This window comes from Wyeomyia smithii, chromosome 2 (assembly GCF_029784165.1).
Source record: "Wyeomyia smithii strain HCP4-BCI-WySm-NY-G18 chromosome 2, ASM2978416v1, whole genome shotgun sequence".
Classification (NCBI taxonomy): Eukaryota; Metazoa; Arthropoda; class Insecta; order Diptera; family Culicidae; genus Wyeomyia; species Wyeomyia smithii.
This window is the reverse complement of record NC_073695.1, coordinates 157,236,418-157,259,794: the sequence shown is the minus strand read 5'-3', so window position 1 is coordinate 157,259,794 and position 23,377 is coordinate 157,236,418. Positions and strand designations below refer to the sequence as shown.

Below are 23,377 nucleotides of genomic sequence, written 5' to 3'. Positions count from 1 at the left end.
AGATCCAGCAAACGTTCGTTATCAATCAAAATATTGTTGACTTGTGTCAGACCATGCCAGCAGAGTCCATCGAGAAGAGAACAGCAATAAGCGGGCATATTAGAATGCAGCGTGTCCACTGAAGGGTGACCATTGTCCGAGATAAATCAACGCAAACCAGATTGGTTGTAGTCTCCAAAAAGTAAAGCAGGAGTTTTAAGTTTCAAGCGGGATAGTACCATGCCTATCGAGTCAATGTGCTGTTGAATCACCTGAGAATCGGACTTTCGATCAGGGGGTATGTATACGACACCAATACTAATGACGCTATTTGCCGTTTCCACTATCACCCACAACTGCTCGACAGTGTTGAAAACAGGTGCAGGATCGATGCGACAACTCAACTCCACTGAAACAGCTATTAAGACACCTCCGCCCCGCGTCTTTTGGCTGTTCAGACGAGATCGGTCGTTCCGGAAAACTGTGTAGCGGTTCCCAAAAAGTTGCGCTGAGAAGATACGGTCATCGAGCCATGTTTCGGTAAGCACAATTAAATCATAATCTCCTTCAGAAACTGCTAGGAAAAATGAGTCGATTTTAGTGCGCAGCCCACGCACATTGTGGTAATAGATCCGCATATCAGCTACACGAGGAACAGATTCATTGACCAACGCACTGGAACGTGAAAAAGCATGAGGAACCGGAAGCTCAGATGTACAGTTATACTTGCCTGGCGATGCAGGCTGGAAGACCCCGTCTCCGTCACCGAACACAGGATCGGGACAATGTCGAGAATGAAAATCAGTAGGCAGCGCGACTGTGTCGGTCGGATAAGGGGCTTCCATAATGCCTGTTAAAGGATGTCCCGGGTCCAACAAGTTGATAGTAGCATTTGAAGAGGATGTCAGCAGATTAGAAACGCAAAGGTTTCCATTGTACGAGTCGCTGGGCGGTTTACTCAAGAATGAACTGCAGGGCTGAGTGCGTGTATATTGCCGGTCACTTTCAGTCCGCGATTCGAGTTTTTTTCAATTAATTCACGAAGTAGTATGCCTTCTGGCCATGAGGAAGGCAATAAAGCTTGCTGTTTCAGGGCAGGGGGGAGACCGATTTTGTATGATACAAATGTCATTGTTCCGATATCCTTTCCTTTTGGAACTAATCTGACAACATCAGATGGTTTTTCGTTGTCCAGGCAGCGAGCAACAATTTGACATACATCGTCATCAGTTATTAGTGGTTGAAATCCCAAAAGGTACAACCGGAATTTAGGTGGCGGTGCTTCAGGAACGATAAATGGCACTGATAGTCCGCTCAAATCTACTGAATTCGTCCCGCGATCAGCAACTGCAACACGTACCGGCGTTCCGTTATTTCCTCGACGTCGCTTTACACCTAAGCTAGGCCATTTCGCTGTATTAAGTGGCCTCGGAGTAATATTCGGTTCCGGTTGAGCACGGTCTAATGACAAACAATCCACTTTCTGGCTCAAACGTTCAACGAATTTGTGCAGCTGATAAATTTGTGTTGATATGTCGTTTGTATTAGACGGGGGAGCACTGTTTTGTTCGGTTTTATCAGCCAAATATGAACGAATGCTTCTGCCTTGCAATTCGTCTCTGCACAACAAGCACAAAAACATTGCTTGCCCAGTAGCAAACAATTCCTTGTGAGCGCGATTATTGAATCCACAGCATTTTTGGCTGATGTGGAAATATGTATCACAAAATCCGCAGCGAACTGGTTCCAGATCATTAACAATCAGCTGGCAAGCTCCACACAGTTTCGTATCCATTGCCGCTATTGTCTATTGTGTTAGCGAAATGAACAGTATACAGCCGGTGGCAGCACGGAAAGCGAAATAAAAATTGCAGCAAAATCACTATCACACGTCTCAAAATGTATTAACTTCACTGTCTCTTAGAACGCGGCAGTCTAATGAATGCGTACTACCAAAATTTTGGTTGAAACGGTTAAATTTACACTATAAAACAATTATTTAAACGGAGATAAAAACAAACTTCTTCTAGCGTCGATAACACATACACACATCCTTCGAGGAATGACGGTTTTGAATGACCTGAAGTTCGCGCAGATTCGATTTGCAGGCTGAACCCCAAATAGCAACCAAATATTGCAGCCGGGAGTGGATAAACGATATATATAGCTTCAACAGCCATTTTTGCGGAATAAACGAGGTCACTTTACGCAAAACACCACACAGGGAGCTCAGCTTCATCTTTAATCGATGGATGTGGGCGGACCAACTTAGAGTAGAGTCAAGTGTAAGCCCCAGGAAAACATATTCTCGAACTTCTTCGACTTCTTGTCCTTGAATTTCAAGCGGTAAATGAGGTGTGATCCGTCTCCATGGCGAGTGCATAAACATATATTTTGTTTTCCGCAAGTTTAGGGACAGCATATTGGATATGAAGTAATCGTGCAAAAGAACTAGGTCTTGTTCCATCTGCCGCTGAACAGCTGGCCTTTGGGTACCTTTGTAAAAGATCGATGTATCGTCAGCAAACAAACAGAGACTACCTTCCAAATTCAGTTTGCAGATATCTTTGATGAACAAAATAAAAAGAATCGGGCCAAGGTTGCTACCCTGCGGTACACCGGTTCTAATGAACCGTTCATCACTGCAACTATTGCCCAATGCAACAAACTGCAGGCGATCAGTGAGATAACTTCCAATTAGAGATTTTGAAACTCCTCTAACACCAAAAAACTCAAGCTTCCTAATAAGAAGTGCATGATTTTTTGTATCGAACGCCTTTTCAGGTCGATGAAAACCGCTCCCGCCAGCTTTTTGTTATCAAGATAGTCATATATATCTTCCAGTAAGTCGCATGTAGCGCTTAACGTGCTTGATCCTATCCGCGTAACTAATAATTTTTCCAGGATCTTGTCGAGAACAGATAAACAAGATATGGGTCTGTAGTTATTCAGTTCTTTTGGGTCACCGCCTTTGAAAACAGGTATCACACGGGCAGTTTTCAAACAATCAGGAAAAATACCAGTGTTTATTATTTCATTGAAGACTTTAGTTAGCAGTTCAGCAAATAGTGGGTGATGATCTTTTACAAACATTGGTGGTATTTTATCGGGTCCTGCAAACTTTTTCGTGCTAAGACCATTTATCAGAATTGTTGTTTCGTTAACCGTAGTTGGAGTGAGAAAAAATGAGGTTGGGTGCGGGGTTAGAGTTGAAAACCGTTCAATATTCCTATCGCTTTTAATTGTGGCTGCCAGGTTAGCTCCAATATCACAGAAAAACTCGTTAAACGCCGAGCAAACAGAACGCTCATCGGTGATGGTAGTAGTAGCATCCACTCGGATATGAATGGGTTCCTTTCGGTTGTGCTTTTTCCCGATGACGTCGTTAACAACTTTCCAAGCGTCTTTTTGACTAGCCCTTTCGATTAAGTTATAGTAGTAGTTACGCTTCGCGACTGTTTTCTTTTGATGCAACAATTTCGAAACGTGATCGAGCAGTTCGGATGTGTGCTGATCAGTAGGATATCTCCTGTGCCTTTTCAGCAAACGCTCTTTCATACCAATTAGTTTCCAAATCTCTAGCGACATCCAAGGACAATGCCCCTTCACTTTCGCTTGCACAGTAACAGTTTTAGTGCATTGCGTAAGACAAATGTTGTAACATTCAACTACGCGAGATAACTTTCCACTAGCCGTCAAAGTCTCAGGTAGCGTCCCGTAAAACTGAATAAACATTTGACTTAGACGAGAGTGGGCTACAATTTATTTTTGCAGAGTTTTTGTGATCAGCTTCTGAAAGAACGCAAACGAGGACACGATCAAACTGTGGTCACTTAGATCGTTGTCAATAGTTTCATTAACGACGGTATTGGCAAGTGGGATTGATGACGTGATCGAGAATACTCCCGCGAACAGGTCTTGTTGTGAATGAATTAGTAACAGCGACATTGTATGACGTCAGCAATCTCAGATACTCGCGCACGACGTTGTTCGAAAGTAAATTTGTTGAAACGTTCATATCTCCGACTATGATGCAATCTTCTTTTCCGCTGAGTTTGGATAGAAAACTTTCAAAATATTCAAAAAGGCTTCTAACGGCATAGGATGGGGGTCTATATATCACATGAAAGTCTATTTGTTTTCCCGAAGAGCGTAACTTGTAATGTATGTGATGTAAACCATCCTCAAATCTGTTTAGACAAACATCAATCGACAAATCATTACGCACAAACACAAATAAACCACCGTTTGACACTTATCAAATCCAACATTTGATACTTATCACTTATCCTGATCCAACGAGCCCTCCCCTACTAACAAAAACCTCCTTCCTGTGACCTTTGTGGAGATGCAGAGGTAAACACGGTCTCCAAATAGTAAGGGTCACACTAACATCCCTTTCCTTTTCCCACCTGATTGCAAGGACGTGGCCGGCGTCGTTATTGATCCTTTAAAGTATTGAGTCACTAAAACTTGTACAATGAGAATGGTCGGTCACTCCCAACCCCATTCAGTTGATTCACGGTACAGTTTTACTGATTCGGATCAATCACGGAGTGCAACCATTGATATGTGCAGTCAGTCAAGCTAAGCTAAGCTAAGCTAAGATCAAGTTCTCGTGGTTTCGGTAGAGGGTGATTAAATTGTTCATTTCTGAATGAAGCATCACGAGCGTTCATATTACAATAGTCCAAACAATATTGATACGCTTGACTCAAAGTTCTTTATTTGTAGATTTTAAATGTACGCTTAGTGGTCTTTCTAACCCACGAGTAAAACTGTCTAGCGCTTTTTTCTGAAATAATTAATATGAGATTCGGCCGCTTCGTACATGTTTTCATCGGTTTGCACTTGAACAACAATAGTCGAAAGCAGTTCATTAACTCTACTGAAATATGTGGCAAGGCTTTCGTTGGGTCCTTTCTTAATGTTGGTTAATTCTGTGTCTAGCGTCTGGATGTCCCGTTTGTCACGGTAATATAGCAGTAATGTGTTTTTTATGTTTGGCCAGTTATAAAGTATACTGTTGGAGTTCAAGACGTCACTTGCCTCTCCGACTACTTTTCGGCGTATACTTCGTTGAAGCAAACCGTATTCTACACTATTTTGTGGGAGATCCTTATGAAGGTCAAAAATAACTTCTACATCGGTTACCCAACTAATAAGGTCCGTCGGTTTACCGTCAAATTTTGGCAAGTCCCGAACGAAGTCGCTCAGTTTGCCAACGTTCGTAAAGTTGTTGATAGCAGATATTTCAGCCGCGGTCAGTAGTTCAGCCATGGTTTTAGTAATACTTTTTTTATTATTTAAAGTAGTTAGCACTTTCGCACTTTTTGTTTGAACTGATATAAGAATAGAAGATTCAAATTTTCAAAATTTTCTAAATTGGTTTACACTTTTACATTTTTGAAAAGATACAAAAAATGAAAGATTTATTTTTTTTTTCAAAATTATCTAAAATAATAAACACTTTTGCACTTGTTGAAATGATATAAAATAAAATTAACTCACCCATCGGTTCCATTCGTAGTTGACCGCTCTTCTTGGGGTAACGGTGGGCAGGTGGGTCGAAGTTCTCCTGTTTGCTTCTGCTACTAAGGCCTCTATCACCGATCGGAAATATCCAGTGTCCCGCCGTCAGCGTCAGCGGTTGATTAGTGCTTTTGTACTTTTAGAAGGGGCACTATCACTTTGATCAACTTATTCTATTCCACAAGTGGCGGTCCCTATTCGGGCGCCAGTTAACTTTTCGGTACGGTGAGTAGAAAAAATAAAAGTGCTAACAGTTCGGTGGTCCGACAACAAGTGTTTATTCTGTTCTTTTACACACAAGAATGTACCGATCGCCCATCGCGTCACTGCTGCTCCGCTCCATGTCGTCGTCACACTCCTGTGTGGTGCAAAGCACTTAACTCGTGCAACGGCCCAATGGTAAACAAAGAGCTGTCAAAACTTGGTTAAAATGTGTTCGCTTTACACAAAGACAAACATATTTTGGCCATGCCTCAAATTACTATTTTAACTTTTTTCCACTTGTTAGAGTATAAAAGTATATTTTATTATTATTACTAGGGTAACGGGGGTATTTTGACCAGCTTTAAGAAGTGATCGCACAATGTATTAAAAACAAACACAATTTTTCAACGTAAATACTTACTCTATTGTACCATTTTTAAGAGCTAAGTGTCTTTTTTAACATACATCGTTCAACAATGCAATATATTGAAAAATATCCTAGAAGTATCAAAATTTCTACGAACACGAAGTATTAAAAACATATTTTTTGTGCCGTGTCAAATGAATGTTGTGAAAAAAAACATAATTGGTCCACCACATTTTTATTTTGGCCCACCTCTATATTTGGAGCCGTGTATGGAAATATTTCGGACTAATTATATTTAAGATCATCATCGGTATTTTTAGAGTAGAAATAGTAGGTAAGAGGAGGACATCCTTCTACTGTGAATTTTTTTAGATTTCAGGCATCTAAAAATGAAAAGATTGGGTTTGAATGCGGTTTGACAGACATTCTCAGCAAACTGCATATCGTTGAATGTGATAAATTAAATTGTCACAAGCTGCTTCTTGTTTAGCGCGCAATGGCCGAATGGCTGTTAAAACTTGGCATGGCCAAAATATGATCGCTTTAGAAAAAGACAAACATATTTCGGCCATGCCTTAAACTACTATTTTAACTTTTTCCAACTTGTTAGTGTATACAAACTGTTTCTATGATAATTTATTGATGTTACTACAACAACGAATTGTTTCAAAAACATATGTATTTGTTACAATTGCTTTCGGACGTTAACTTGTATATTACCACTTCCTCTTGACTTGAGGTTGACTCAGCCATGACCTAGAATATGTATGAACTAATTCCAAAATAATGCTAACTAGAGTCAGTTTTTTGCCGAAAATTATAGTGTAGTATGATTCTAAAATGTGTTTTTTCAATGATGCATGCATAGTTACCTTATATTCATTGTTTTTTCAGATAAAATGTGTAAAATGTTAACGGGTGGGCCAAAATATGCATGTAGGCCAAAATACCCTCGTTACCCTACATACATATTTGTTATAATAGCTTTCGGAAATAATGCTACTTAGAGTCAATATTTGCCGAAAACTACAATGCAGCATGCATCAAAAGTATGTTATGTCAATGATGTATACATTATTTTCTAATATTTATTAAATTTATCAGATACAATGCGTAAAATGTTCATGGATGGGCCAAACTACCCCCGTTACCCAATACCGGTCTAGGGCCGAACGAATTAGAGATGTCCAGCTTCTTATGTCTTGGACAACCGTTCTCTAGTCTCCTCGTACACCAGCAGATCGTTCATCTTCTTCCACCGCGCACATCCATCGCGATCGAGGTCTACCACGAAGTCGACGCCCAAGTAACAATTCCATAGCTGCTTGGTTTTCTAACGGTTTTATCACAGCAATGAATATTATCAACGATTTTATGGCGGTTAAACCCGTTGCCAAAAATAGCAAGTCGTAATGAACACTGATAGCTGTCAATAAAACTCTAATAAAACTTCCAATAAAACCGGCAAGAGTCAATGCGATTTTGCTTTATTATTGGTTTTATTATTACTATCTATTGCCCCATAAAACCACTCCAGCTTGCTGTCATATAACATAGAAACCAGTTTTATTGCGGTCATTCAAATGCCCAGTTTTAACCTGTCAAACTTGTAAACAAATATATGCAGGCAATGATATACATAAAGGTGAGACAAAAGCGGCTGAGTTGGTTTAGTGTGATGCAGAATTCTATCGCAGTCTCCGTAAGATGTGTGTAAAATGCTTTAGAGCATCTTGCAGCGCATTTGTAAACATTGATGACGTAGAACTCCAAAAATCTAATAAGGTAACACAGCAAACTTAGTACTTTTCGGTAGTTTTTTTTTTTAATTTTATCGCCAGTTTGTCTTGTTTTGGTTAAAAATAATTTCCTATGTCGTTAAATTATGCGTCCTTAAAAATAAGGTAGGGGCAAGACACTATTGATATATTTCGAAAGATATTCAATATTCAATTAAACTAAGTATGTATCGTTGCATTTTTCGTGCACCTCTCTATTTATATCAAAGTTTGTTGATTCCTCATTATCGTCGGTGTGATGTCAGATTTTTCATAAAAATAAAGTTGTCTAGGCCCCAGGGATTTACCATATTTTTCTCTAATAATACAGGCATCCAACCTTTGCCGCACCTTACAACCTATATATCATTGAACTAGGCTTATTGCGGCTACGAAAAATGCCAACTAATTACCAACCGCGCCATATTGATATTTTTGAAACTTTTTATAATCTTGAAACGAAAATCGAATCGTCGTCTGACTAACAAATAAATTTAATATCCTAAGTTGATTTTGATCTATCTCTGTATTGAAGAACACGGCTAGATTTTTTTGAGCATGAGCATGAGCATGATTGACCGCCCGCGGTTGCTACTCCGTTATTGCCAGATCAGCTGTTATTACACAGAGAACCAACGGATGATACTTGGGACTATCATTCATCCTCGATGTGTAAAAACTGGTGACCTTAATCTTTATATTAGGCAATACCAGTGCCGGCCGCATCCGAATGCAGGTCAAAGAAGGAATGTGTATAGGAATATGTTGACGTGATACTCGCTTTATTGGAAGCCGAGAACGCCTCTGCACTTCCACGATAAATCACTGGGATGTTGGAGAAAAGGGTAGGGTTTGCAGCAGGTTTCGTTTTGGTAAACGATGCGCTGAGTTCGAGTACCGGGTTCATAATAACAAATATCGCGCCTATAAGTTCAAAATAACCTCCGCGAAAATTATTACGCGATCCGAACTCATTCTGTTTGATATACCACGGTAAAAAAAAGCATGCGAGGAATCCGTACCTGCGACTAAATTGAGACAGACTAAAATATTCGAATTTTTCCTTAGCAAATCATTTAGTAAGTACCGAAAAGAATATCCCATTGATTTATCTCAGCCGACTACACAATGTTACGAATGCTACAAAAGTTCTATCCACGTTAACGTCTCGCCACTTTCGATGTCTCGGTGAGATTATACCGACAACTATATCGCGTTGATAATCTATCTGTATAAAACACGAACTCATGGAAGGTATCGACGCGTAGTCTCTAGATACTCGGTCACCCGGACATCTGGCTTTCTGCTTAACAGATCGACTAACGACGTTCGTTTGTTATTAAAAAGCGATTTCCTGATTTGAGACCAATTCATGCACGACCGCTCTATTCCTTCCTACCAATGTGGACGCGTAGGGACGCGGCGTTTTAGGTCGATTAATTTTATTTGTCTACGCAAAAGTCGCCTATTAAATACAAAAATTGGCAAAGTTCTGTGCATCCAGAGCCCCAAAAATTAAAAAAAAATGCAGGTACACATATTTGCCAAAACGTAGTCTCAAATTTGCGGAAAAAAGCCAAACTAGTCATAATTAAGAAATAGTATTTAAAACGATTATTCAAAAGCTAGAAAAATCGAATAATAAAGCATAAGATTCTGGTTAGGTGAAATCCACCACCAGAATCATTCCAATATTTACCTGATTAAAATCCCCCTTCCTCTCAAAACAGAAGACGTCTTTCGACATACGCGGACTTTGAAAAGAATACATCACGTAATAATTAGATCAATTGCGATATTTATCGACCGAGTTAAACTTATTCATGTGGGTTGGTATTTCGTAAAAGTGAAATAAAAAAAATCAGCAGATCTGGAATCGCTGCTGGTATTCCTGAATAACTGATCTAGGCCACACTAATGTTAAAAGAAGCAAACTAAGTTGCTATGTTGTCCATGCGTGGGAAAAGGAGAGACTGCACTAGGATCTCTTTCACCGTCGTCACCTAAATAATACAGTCCTCTCATTCTTGAATAGCCATCGCGTGAGAGTGAGATAATGAATATGATCTTATTGGAAAATTCACAGCGGTGGATCTTATTGGAAAACGCTAGCATCCGTCACGTTGGAAAGAATTGGGCTCACCTTAGCATTTATGGGTTTCGCGAGGTCGATAAAATTATGATAATACATATAAAATACTATATAATATATAAGTAAACGATGGATTATAAAATCTCCTTTGGTAGGGAATAAAACTAGCACCTCTCTGTACTGTGTAAGATACAGTTTTACTTATCTGTCGTTACCGCCGCCATTGCGTCTTGCTGCCTTGCACCTGGATAAAATAGTATTTTCTACACTTTATTGCAAAGCTTTGGCAAGTACTTCAACTTGCTGAGTAAACTACATCACTAATCTTCACTTTTAACACAATTATTCTCGTTAACCCGCTCTGCAACTCATCAAAAATAAGTTTTTAATATTTTAAACACGCACAATTAAAAAAAAACACCGTTTCGCTCAGCAGTGCACCCAGTCCTCTTCTGCACTGCTCCACGAGACGCATGAAACGCAAAAACTAAACATAACACTTACTGCTTGTAGATTTATTTAACTTTTAAAATTAAAATAATTTTTTTTTCTGTGTATATATAGAAGAAATATCGTTTAACACGTAACAACTTGCACATCCCTACAGACAGACAATGCGTTACAGCAAAATTTTCCAATTAGAATTATCTTTCTAGCGCTTTCTTATTGAAACAATTAATTCTAACTGGCGCTAGTTATATGAAACAATAATTGAACGAATAAAAGCAGAATACTTAGCTTTATATAGGTTCTTCGACCCTTTTCCTCTCGCCTTCGTTCAACATTTACTATAGCACTTGCCACTGTATGACGTAACACTTTGACCTGAAGAACACGGCTAGATTTTTTTTCTGAAAAACTGAGCTGAAACAATTCAATTCATTTTTGCTAACAATGAGATCATTTTTGTAAGCCCGTACTATTTTGATGGCGCATAAATTTTAAACGCCTATGATCTCAAAATGCACGACAAAATTTCATGCGCATATGCTTGAGAGCTACAAAACCTACCAAAAACCCCTCCTTATTCCTTATCTTTCTACAATAACACCATCAAATAAAATCGATTGCACGATGATAACCAACACAGGTAAAACATTTCTCCCGCGACGAGAGATTTCCTTATTAAAAAAAGTGGCGTGATGTTCTGGTGTGTGTGCAGGAACGGCACAACAAATCAACTTATCACGGTTGCTGTCAAGCAATGAAAAGTTGATTTGGACTTATTGTGGCAAGTAGCAGAGCGCAATAATGCAACCAAACTTATTGCGCTCTTAAAGAGGTAATGCCAGCTGCTTATAGTATGCGGTACTCTTTCCATGTGGTTTCAAAGTAGTTTTATTGCCATTTTTATAATTGATTCAATAAGCTTGGCAAGGGTGGGCCACCTGGCTGTAAAGCAAACTTATAGCGGTTATCAGGAGGTTCTGATACTATTTTTAGTTTTAACAGCAATTTTGCGAGATTGGTCATGAAAACCGCTAAAAGAATGCAATACGACTTAAATTGTTACTTGGGCGGCCTCTTCTTGGTTGTCTACTAAAGATAGTTTTGGCGGTTCTTTCGTCAGGCATTCTGGCCACATTTCCAGCCCACTGAAGCCTGCCCCGCTGTGTAACCTTCACTTTATCAGCATGTTTGTATACCTGGTACAACTCGTGGTTCATGCGTCTTCTAGTTTACTGCCAAGTATCGATCGCAGAACTCTATGCTCAAAAACTCCGAGCACTCGTTGATCAGCTTCCTTCAGCGTCCATGCTTCATGTCCGTAAAGGGCCAGCAGGAGTATTAGCGTCCTATACAGCGCTAGTTTTGTGCGAGTTTACAAACTACGGGACCTTAGCTGGTTACGTAGTCTGTAGAAGGCCTTGTTCGCAGCTGCAACTCGTCGTTTCACTTCACGGCTCATATCGTTGTTACATGTTCCTAGCGTACCAAGATAAACGAATTCGTCAACCACTTCAAATCGTTCCCCGTCTATCTCCAACTCAGCACCAATGCCACGGGGACTCCCACGCTCTCTGCCAGTTACCATGTACTTCGTTTTGGAAGAGTTAATGACAAGTCTCAATCTCGCTGCTTCCCTCTTAAAAGGTACAAAGGCCTCCTCCACGGTCTTACGGTTGATACCGATGATATCGATGTCGTCCGCAAAACAAAAAGCATGTGAGATTTCGTGCTGATCGTACCGTTTCTTTCCACGTTTGTTCTTCGTACTGCACCTTCAAGAGCGATGTTGAACAGTAAGTTGGAGAGCGTGTTACAATTCGAGATTATGCCGACAAAATAACGCAACAATTTTAGAATGCACACCACACAACTTTAGGTCGTCGGCTGCATGATCTAGAGCCAAAAGGCTCGTTCTCTCGCACGAGATCAATCATAGCAGCAAACTGTTTCCGCTCTCGCACCATAACTACACTCATCGGCTCCAAAGCGGATCATTAGCTCAGTATAGAGGATAAAAAGTAGTCGCGTGGTTGACCGATCCTAAGTGAGTAGAAAAAACTCACTAAAACCACTGGCATCTCACTGGAAGCTTGAGCTCGCCCCAGCAAGAATTATCGTAAATATAAAAAATACAAAAAATCACACCGCGACACGTCAACCACTTGCTCAACTCAAGCGATTCCTATCACTACGGTCCAAGTATAGCATCATCCAACGCGATTTGGTCTGCTAGTCAGGATTCGCGAGCACATTGAAAACTATCAGCGCAGGCACATCGATCGAGTACCATTAGGCAAGCATAGGAGGCCTTCAACAGGTACAGTTGCTCCACAACGAGGATCTTCCGAATGCGAAAATAACGATCAATGCCTCAACAGAGGGCTTTTTATTTGCAGGCCAAAACGTGATCAAGCGTAGACTAGCAATCCCAGGGGAATTTTGGGCCATCAGATCGAGCTCGAGGGACGTTCCTAGCGGGTCGGTTGACCGGAGAACGGGCGCGAGGCCTCGCGCTTTCAACGACTTGCAGACGGCACTCTAGGGCAGTACGGTACCGGGTGCTGAAGCAGCAGTGAAGCGGTGCGAGACGGTGGTGGTGCCTTCAGCGCCAGAGTAACCGGCACGGGCGTGTATGGCGCGACAATAGATCGACAGCGGCGGTCGGAGTGCGGTTAACGTCGTGTCACGGGGCCCCGATACGATACTACTATTTAAGACCCGATCGATACTACTATTTAAGCCCCGATCGATACTACTATTTAAGACCATTGTAGATGTGAGAATGGAGAGATAAACTGTATGTATATCTAACAATAGATATAAGTCCACATGATCATTGTTCACAGTGTTTATTTTTAAGTCGCCTACTTCATTCAATCTTGTATTAGCAAGTAATCCTAAGTGCTTAGTGCGTGTTGTGCATTGACTTGCCTTGAGCGACCTCTCACGGGTAGAGGAGAACCCGAAGAACCCAGTCAACAGGCGCAGGAACAACTGGAGGACGAAAAGCAAGACTTAAACCAAGAGCAACAAAAAATGCTGCAGCAGCAGCAACGGGAACGTCAATACTGGGAACAATGTAGGCAACAACAACAAGAGAAGCTACAACACCTCTTACAGCAGGAAAGGACAGAGAGACAGCAAATGGAAAACCAAATGGGACTACTGCAACAACGTCAGCAGGACCAATCTCAACAGCATCCTATCGTTAGCCGAATAAGATAACACGATGAATCTTCCCCCTAGCGTAAATTGGCCGCTGGATCATCCAGGACAGATCCCACTGCATTCGATACAAGGAGTAGATCAGTTACCACACGACCTCAGGAACGATTTTATGCGCTTCTTGCGATCTCAAAATAGACCATATACCCCGAGGTCAGGTGGACAAATGCGAAATTCAGCAAGGTTCACGCAGCCGGTTCACAAGTGGTCCTTTGAATACTCTGGTCAACCTAACATTATACAGTTGGGTGAATTTCTTAACCAAGTCAACACTTTTGCCGACACGTAAGGAATTGATAAGCAAATTCTACTCCGGTTAATCAAACATCTCTTGAAGAACGCGCTCTTCAATGGTACACACGTTCCTATCTTTATCTTACCAGCTGGAAGTCATTCAGATTAGAAATCTAGCAAGAATTTCTCCCGCCCAACTATTTAGAGATCATTAAGCAAGACTTGTACTTACGGTTCCAAGGTCCTAACGAATCTTTCACATCGTTTAATAGAGACCTGATAGCAGCTTTTGAAATAGTGGAACCAGCCATATCAGAATCCGAGAAACTGTTCATCGTAAAATTTCACCTGAACCCGGGTTATTCACCGATTGCCGCTGCTTCCCGAGCCAAGTCAATTAAAGAGTTAGTAGTGGTATGCAAAGACTTCGAAGTATCTCGATCGTATCGTAATCAGAGGAAGATCGTCTTTGACACCACGCACTTATTGGCCAAAACAGGAAACATCTTCATTTCAGCGAGCGGCAACAAACAGAACAGAAAATCCTAGCCGTCAATCTTTGAACCGACAACATTTCACACAGCTCAACTCAACATGATGGAACTAAACCGAGAAGGGGAAGACGATTGGAATGCACAGGAGAGTCGAGAGCATGAAGCCTTGCAACAGGATATCGCTCTTCGGAACGAGACAGCTGCAAATGTCACGGAGGAAGTGAACGCGGTGCGCTTGCAGAACAATTTTCGAGATAGGCAAACAACAAACTCACAGAACATAGGTAATGGAGAGCAACGCTCAAGAGAGTTGGCGTCAACCATTATATGTTGGCAATGCGAAAATCCAGGCCATACCTATCCTAACTGTCTCAACCAGAAACTATACCTCTTCTGTTACAGTTGTGGGAAAAAAGGATGTACCACTCGCAACTGCGAAGCTTGCATCTCAAGATGGAAGCAGCTGGATTCCAGTAATGTTTCACAGCAGTCGGGAAACCGCAGATGGGAGGACCCTCAATAAAGGCTGTGAGCTCTCCCAAAACTAAAACTGATGTTCCCTCACTCCTCAATATCCTCGCTTTCTGTAGAGCAGAATCGATTATAATCAATCCCCACGATAGTGACAATCGGCCATATGTGCACATCAACATGTTACGTCGGCAGATATGGGGTCTGCTGGATAGTGGCGCAACCTGTAGTTTAATCGGCAGTTCACTATGCACACTGGCGGATGAGTTGGGACTGCAAAAATTTATAGTGAACGGAGAAGTTAAACCAGCAGACAACTCTGCGCACTCAGTATCATTTTTCGCCTACGTGTCTATATCATACAGCAATAAAAACCACGCAATACCGATGCTTTTTGTTGAAACCATGCCATCAATTCTAATTCTGGGCATGGACTTTTGGTCCAAATTCGGTATCCAACCCACCGTATGCCCATTCCCCAGATTGCTTCCATTATGAATAATTTGAGTGGATCTAGGTTCTTGTCATCGATTGATTTGGAATAGGCATTCTGGCAAATACCGCTAGAAAACGAGTCGAAACAGAAAACGGCATTCAGTATCCCACAGAGAGGGCACTTCCAATGCAGAGTAGTCCCGTTTGGCCTATTAACGGCCAGTCAGGCGCGCTCCTGGGTGATGAACCACATCTTCATTGATCTCGAGCCGTAAGTATTCGTATATTTGGAGGAGGTCGCACGTGGACTAAAGAGCGCACAGCTCAACGCTGAAAAATTCGTCTTCTACAGGAAGAGCCTCAAGTACTTAGGTTACGTACTGGACGAGACAGGCTAGCACGTTGACGAAGAAAAGGTAGAAGCAATTAGGGGTTCGCCACAGAAGGCAGAATCACGAAAGGCAGAAGCACGAAAGGCAGAATCATTAAAGGCAGAACTCTATGACCGTACACACAGGGCAGAATATTTCAAAAGGCAGAATTTCGAAGGGCACGAAAGGCAGAATCACTGGTAGCAAAACCTAACTCACGATAGCCAAGTGCGTGATGACAAATTGGTGCGAATCCTGGTCACGGTATCAAAGCTGCTACTCTACCTTTATTATTTAATATTATTTGGTAACCAGACATAATAACTGGTCACAAGCAATGAAGGGAAGGGCAAATCAAGCCTAATTATTAGATCAGAAACGCGCAAACTGGTTTGGATCAGGTCTTAAAGAGTCTCACGGCATCGCGGAGAGTAATTTTTCGATGGTAGGTATAACTTACACTAGTCTCAACGGCTAGTTGATTATAATTAACATAAAACAATTCATGCAGCGAAGACGCATAATCGAGGGCAAGAAATCGAGGCGGCACAAAGCCGCCGTGGTTTCCGCGGTCCGAGCCGGCCGCCGACCCGCCGTCGGAAGCGGCGGCCTCTCGCATACAAACAACTTATCTACTGGTTTTCTAGGATTATTCAAACAGGTTTTCTTTCCCTTAGTTAAGTCCGAACGAGCGGTAGCGAGTAAGGACAGCGTACACGTGGACAATAGAGTCGGCCAAAGGCCAAAGCCATTTTTTGATTCTGCCATTCATGCTTTTTTTGATTCTGCCATTCGTTATTCTGTCTTATGAAATATTCTGCCTTTCGTAATTCTGCTTTTCGTGATTCTGCCTTTTGATTTTCTGCCTTTCGTAGGAGACCCGCAATTAGCAAGTTTCCTGCTCCTACTGCTAAGAAAGAGGTTCAGCGATTTATTGGGATGTGTGGTTGGTATCGGCGATTCATAAAAAACTTTTCGCAAATCGCATCCCCTTCAACAGAGCTCACCAAGGCCAGAATCAAGTTCCACTAGCCAGAAGAATGCGAGACAGCCTTTCAGACCATGAAGAATCATCTCATATCTGCTCCGATTCTAGCAACTATGGATTATTCAAAACCGTTCACTGTTGATCGTTGGAGAGCACCTCTACAAAAACTGTACGGCAAAGAATGAAGCAGGAGGAAAATATTGTCAATGGAAAATGGTAGTCCCAACGCATCTACGACGTGATATAATGCATCGTAGCCACGACAATTCGACGGCAGCTCACCTAGGGGAAGAACGCACATTAAATCGGATACAGCGAGACTACTATTGGCCACGAATGGCGATGGACGTGGGTAAATACGTACAGGCCTGCAATGTTTGCAAAGTCAGCAAGACATCCAATACAACACTGACACCAACTTTAGGAAACACGAAACCAGCCCATTTACCATGGGAATTGATCTCAGATGACTACATTGGACCACTCACACGCTCGAAAAAGGGAAACACCGTCCTTCTTGTAATTATCGATTGGGTTAAAATATTTGTTATTACTGAACCCTTTGAATGCTCAACAGATGTCCGATTTTTTGGAGCACTACGTCTTTCAACGTTTTTCGACACCAAGGATCATAGTTTCTGACTCCAGTTCACAATTTCTATCTCAGGTATTCCAGTCACTGCTAAAACGGTACAAAATAATCCACATGTGGACAACATTCTACACGCCAATGTGCAATGCCGCTGAGAGAACAAATCGCACACTAATCACTTGCGTAAGATCTCTTCTTGACGAAGACCATAGAGACTGGGACTTAAACATTCAACAGATCGTTTGCGCAATCAACACGGCTAAGCATGAAACCCTGGGTTACAGTCCTTACTACTGCAACTTCGATCGAGATCACATCTTGTTCACAGATCAATATCCGCTAGCCAAACTAAATTCCCCACAGGATTCAACTGAAGCACAAAAGCAGTCCAGCAGTTTGTCATTCGCAAAAAAAGGCCGCACACGACAGCAGCAAAAAAAGATACGACCTCAGAGCACGTGTTAGAGGCTTCAACGTAGGAGAGGTAATATGGAGGCGCTCATTCGAGCTATCTCAAGCAGCGGAACACCGCACAAAAAAGCTAGGAGCGAAATTTATTCCATGCATTGTACAACAAACTCAGGGATGCAACAATTACTTGCTAGAAGACATCAAGACCTCGAAAACTGGAGTGTATCACTTGAAGGACATTGAAAGAGATTGATTCTCCTATGAGCCTGCTATGTACGCAGTTGAACTGTCGACCAAGAGCGTTTACGCTATCGAAACTGATGCTATTTACCGATAAAGGCCTCAAACAATCACAATTGAAATCTTATCGGTAACAGTAACACCTGCCGTTTATTGAACAACTATCTTTCGAGCCTACAAGAAACCACGAACACATAGAGGCATAGAGCGTGAACCGTTCACGAAGCGAGATGAATCGCACCCCTTTTAATAATTAATCGTAAGAAGAGCCTTTTGAATAAAAAAACCGTAGCACTTTTTCCGAAAAGGTCACTCATGCCACTCTATCCAAGCAAATGCACCCGCAACGCAAACACGAAATACACTAAGAACTGATTACAAACAATGCAACGTTACATGACGCTACAATATAGTAATGCTGCGTAGCTCATAAGAAACTCAATGAAGTTGACATCCGTAATATGCATTTTCTCGGTGCAATTTCTGGCGCCCAACTTATAATTGTACACAGATATTGAAGATGCGATCAACCCTAGATTTAAATAGATAGTAGGTTAGACTTAGAAATATTCCGCTTTGTCACATCAGTGGTCACAAACCCTCTTGTATATCTGGCACCAAAAGGTGTAGCAAGAAAAGCCATTACCGTTAGCTAATAAGATTTGTATTGAGATACCATGAAGCACAGAAGCTGCAATCATCGATGTCCAGTCTGGAGAACATTTGGTCGAGATTGCGTATAGTAAATACCGATCAGCCTCTTCAACATCTTACATCAGAACGCAAACGAAATTTTTGCGGATGCAAGCCTCCGCAAAAATTTCGTCACCACACGTATGATTTTGTGTTACAATTCGAGGTTATGCCGACAAAATAACGCAACAATTTTTGAGTGCACACCACACAACTTTAGGTCGTTAAGCATGCAGCCGATCTAGAGCCAAAAGGCTCATTCTCTCGCACAAGACACATAACGGAAGGTCATCTGTGATTCGACACTTCGATACTCGCGTGTGAAGAGACCAGAGCAAGCGATAGCATTGGCCTGTGCCAGATCACTGACCACGACACGGAGCTTGTTAGGTCGGACCTTGGAAATTTCGGTCACGGCCTTGTACCCTTTCGTCAGGTCTTTAGAAATTTGCAGTATGTTTAACCGCTTTGAATTTACTCCTGCCTTTGGGCGAAAATAAACAATATAGCTGCCCTGATGAGATCCGTCCGCGTAAAGCCTGGGGCGAGAGGGGACTGGAGAATTAACAGGGGAGGGGGTAACAAGAGGGTCAGAGTCAGAGGGTTCGGGGATGGTGGCGCGGGAGGCGAGGGATCTATATCCATCGCGCTAAATCTTGCGTACTAGCGCCGACAAGAACACGTACCTCTTTACTTCTTCCTTCCAGCAGTGGTTGTCCGATCGTTCGAAGCTGCATCCGTTACAGCCAGCAGCACCAATACAGCCACCAGCAACAAGCCGGGTGTGAGATCACTCTACACAGCGACACAACTCAACTGTCAACTGTTGGCCTTGAACACGAAATATCTATTCACTGTGCACAGATCAAAACTGCAGCTGGTATTTTTGCACCAAAGTAGCGAGCCGGATACAGAACGTAGCGTTACAACTCACTATCTAGTTTGGCCTTGAGCGCGAATTATATACTCTTTTGTTTGGCTATTCGTACACACGAACCGGATTGTAATGGAACCAGAGGCGTCTCGTCCACCTGTTCAACCTGTTCATAGGACAGGTAGACAATCTCAGAAAAAAGTGATTTTTTCACATTTGTAGAGTGGATGAAAAATCATCGGAGTAATTTATTTGTAATTTCAATTTTTTAAGTGTAGTACGACTGGAAATTTTTAATTTCTGGGTTGGGTTTCGGCTACGCAGTCTGTCACGGATTCAAAACGGGTGTTTTGTAATTTCAATGTTATCCCGAACATCCTTATTTTTTTTCTACATAGTGGAAATGTATGCACCGTGAAGAATGTAACCTGATGGGCTACATTTCAGACTACGCCATACAACTCACAAGCAAAGCAACCCACACGCAATAATGACTACCGTTTGTTCAGACCTTTCACCTGAACTAACCGTCGTTCAACACTTCTCTGCACCTTCAAGTGCGGCAGGGTAGACGCAGTCATTTATGCTCACCACTACCAATGCGACGCCTCGTGTAAAAATGACATTTTTGATTCAAAACCGATGTCAGCGAGAGAAAACATTCATTACACACCACCTCTCTTTAGTGTCTGGTAATCTGTTCCGTTATGCCTTTCTGTTTCTTCTCTCGACGTCATTAAAATTTGAGAGAGACCACGTGGCCGCGAGAGTTCGCAGATCCATCTTCAGAGCTTTCGTAGTGCAAATGAAAAACGAGCAAATTCATTCATTATTTCTGTCAATGTGGTGGAATTCTTCCGTCGATGTATAGTTTCATTCAAACCTCTACACCCATTTTGTTCATTCGAAAACTTGAACCTCGCATAGTCCGCATAGTATACGTTTGTCTTCTTACGCGCTGCTTTCTTTTTAGTTTAAAATTTTAACATCGTCAAAGAAAACGCTTTAGCACTGAACAAAGATAGGTTTTTTACTCATGGCAAATAGATCATAAACATAATTTTAATTATCGTTGGACAAAACCTGAATGATACTGACATTGCATATCACAACGCCATCCGTCGATCGAACTTTTCTAGTTCTTCGACGGATCCAGAGTTATTTACGACTAAAACCGATCATTGAGAATCATGATGTGATAAATGTGGATAAAGATTTCCTCTATGAAATGATGCATATATCATATTCTACGAGAAAATTATCGGAAAACTCGCGGTCATAATAGACCGTAGAATTTGTTTGCCATATAGATAAATGTAGAGAGATAAAAGTTTTCTAAACTGTTATCACGATACTGTTGTTTCAGTGTTGCAAATGTTGATTGAACAGGTAGCCCACTTGGTCACGCGTCGCCTCTGAATGGAACGACCACTTTGCACGTCCGTTTCTGTCGAGTGTTCGACGCGGAATGACAACTGACTTGGTAGGCTAGCATCGTACCTCGAGACCAGCTGGGACGGTTCGAGATCGCTGATTTTATAAGCATTCGAGTCCTAGTCACTTTTCGTGACGGATGCAATTTAGATATCCCTTTCATCGCCGTACCTTTCAGTAGTAAAAATTTGCAAATTTCCAGATCGACAATATTATTCGTATTCATACGTCAAAAGTGTAATATAAACCATCTTACCAATGTTTGTGATAACCATTATTGCTGGGAAACTTGAGCGAATTATATAAATATAGAATAAACACATAACTGCATTAAAAGAGTGCACCTGTAGTGTTTTCGCATGACAGATTTCGAAAGAGGAAGTATAAATTCTGTTTATTTTCCGTGTAAAATGCGTTCTTTCCACCACAAGGGAGCGCCGCAAAATTCACTGAGCACTAAGCAGTTAGCACGAGACAAGCAATTGCGGTCTGTATCTCTCGTCGGCGGCACAAAAGTGTACACTCCGTCAGACTCGTTTCGCGTTACGTTTGCCGGATCTGCACTTCCTAGCCACGTCTCGATCGACGGGGTTCATCTGCCTGTGCGATTGTATGTACCCCGTGTAATGAATTGCATCAATTGCAAGCAGTTAGGCCACACAGCCGCAAGTGTGAAGAAACTCATGCGGACGATTCTTGCAGTGTAAATGCTGAAAAATGTATTCATTGCGGGGAGAATCAGCATGAGCTCTCCACATGCCCGGTGTACATGCAGCGCAGAGATAAAATCAAGCGGTCACTTAAGGAGCGTTCAAAGCGATCTTACGCTGAGATGCTGAAGAAGACCGTGACCACCTCTACCATAACATCGAACCCCTTTGATCTGTTGCCCTCTGATGAAACCGATTCTGACGATTCACCAGCGGGAACATCTTATGCCAATCCTGGGGCGTCTAGAAAGAGGAAAAATATTTCCTCTCCTAAACTTCCCAGAAAAGGTCCTAAGATTTCCCAAAGTGAAATGAAAGTTACAAACAAACCAAACAGTGCTGCGGAAAAACCGAAGCAAACTCCACCTGGGCTTGCAAATTTAAAGTCCCAGAAGGAGTTCCCAGCACTGCCAGGAACATCTGAAACCCCAGTTGTTCCTTTTGCCCACCCGGTTGATGAAACAAACTCTGGATTTGTGAAATTCTCTGACATTGTGGACTAGATTTTTGAAACTTTCAATATACCCGATCCAATTAAAGTTTTTCTTACAGCATTCCTCCCAACAGTTAAATCATTTTTGAAGCAGTTGACTGCCCAATGGTCTCTCCTTGCAGCGATTGTATCCTGCGATGCCTTATTCATCTGCGTATATGAAGGATTCTATCTCTGTCTTACAGTGGAATTGTAGAAGTATTTTACCAAAAATGGATTCATTTAAAGTTTTAATAAATAAAAACAAATGCGATGCATTTTCCCTTTGTGAAACTTGGCTCACTTCAAATATTGATCTTAACTTCCATGATTTTAATAATATTCGCCTTGATCGAAACACCCCATATGGAGGAGTACTTTTAGGGATTAAAAAGTGCTATTCTTTCTATCGTATTAACCTCCCCTCGATTCCAGGCATCGAAGTTGTCGCATGTCAAATGACAATACAAGGTAAAAAGCTTTGTATTGCCTCAATATATATTCCTTCCAGAGCACAGGTTGGGCAACGGCTGCTCTTTAATTTAATAGAACTTCTTCCCTCGCCACGTTTGATTTTGGGAGACTTCAACTCTCATGGTGTGGCTTGGGGTTCCCCTTACAATGATAACCGCTCCTCTTTAATCTATAACCTTCGAGATGACTTCGATATCACTATTTTGAACAACGGTGAAATGACACGTATCCCGAAACCTCCAGCGCGCCCAAGCGCTTTGGATCTATCCTTATGTTCGACGTCGCTACGGTTGGGTTGCACATGGAAGGTAATCCTCGATCCTCACGGTAGCGACCATTTGCCTATTCTTATTTCAATTACTAACGGGTCAACCCGCATGCGACCAATTGACATTGACCTCACACGGAAAGTCGATTGGAAGTTATACGAGGAAATGATTTCAAAAGCGGTCGAGTCGATTCAACATCATCCACCACTTGAAGAATACAACTTCCTCGCGGGCTTGATTCTCGACGCCGCAATGCAAGCCCAAACGGAGAGATATCCCGGCGTAACGATCAAAGAACGGCCTCCCACTCCGTGGTGGGACAAAGAGTGCTCCGATGTCTACACGCAAAGATCCGACGCGTTTTTGGTCTTCCAGAATGGAGGTATACCTGGCGACTATATACGGTATTCGGAGCTTGATACCAAGCTCAAAAGCTTGGCTAAAGCAAAAAAAAAGCGGATATTGGCGTCGGTTCGTGAACGAGACGTCGAGGGAGACATCGATGAGCACTCTTTGGAACACAGCCCGAAGAATGCGGAATCGCGTAACGGTCAACGAAAGCGAAGAGTCTTCAAGTAGGTGGATATT

At 41.9% G+C, this 23,377-nt stretch overlaps 1 pseudogene; it reads left to right on the top strand.

Moving 5' to 3' along the window:
• Positions 1–13,631: 13,631 nt before the first annotated feature.
• Positions 13,632–14,878, top strand: LOC129720137 (uncharacterized; annotated as a pseudogene).
• The last annotated feature ends 8,499 nt before the right edge of the window (positions 14,879–23,377 follow it).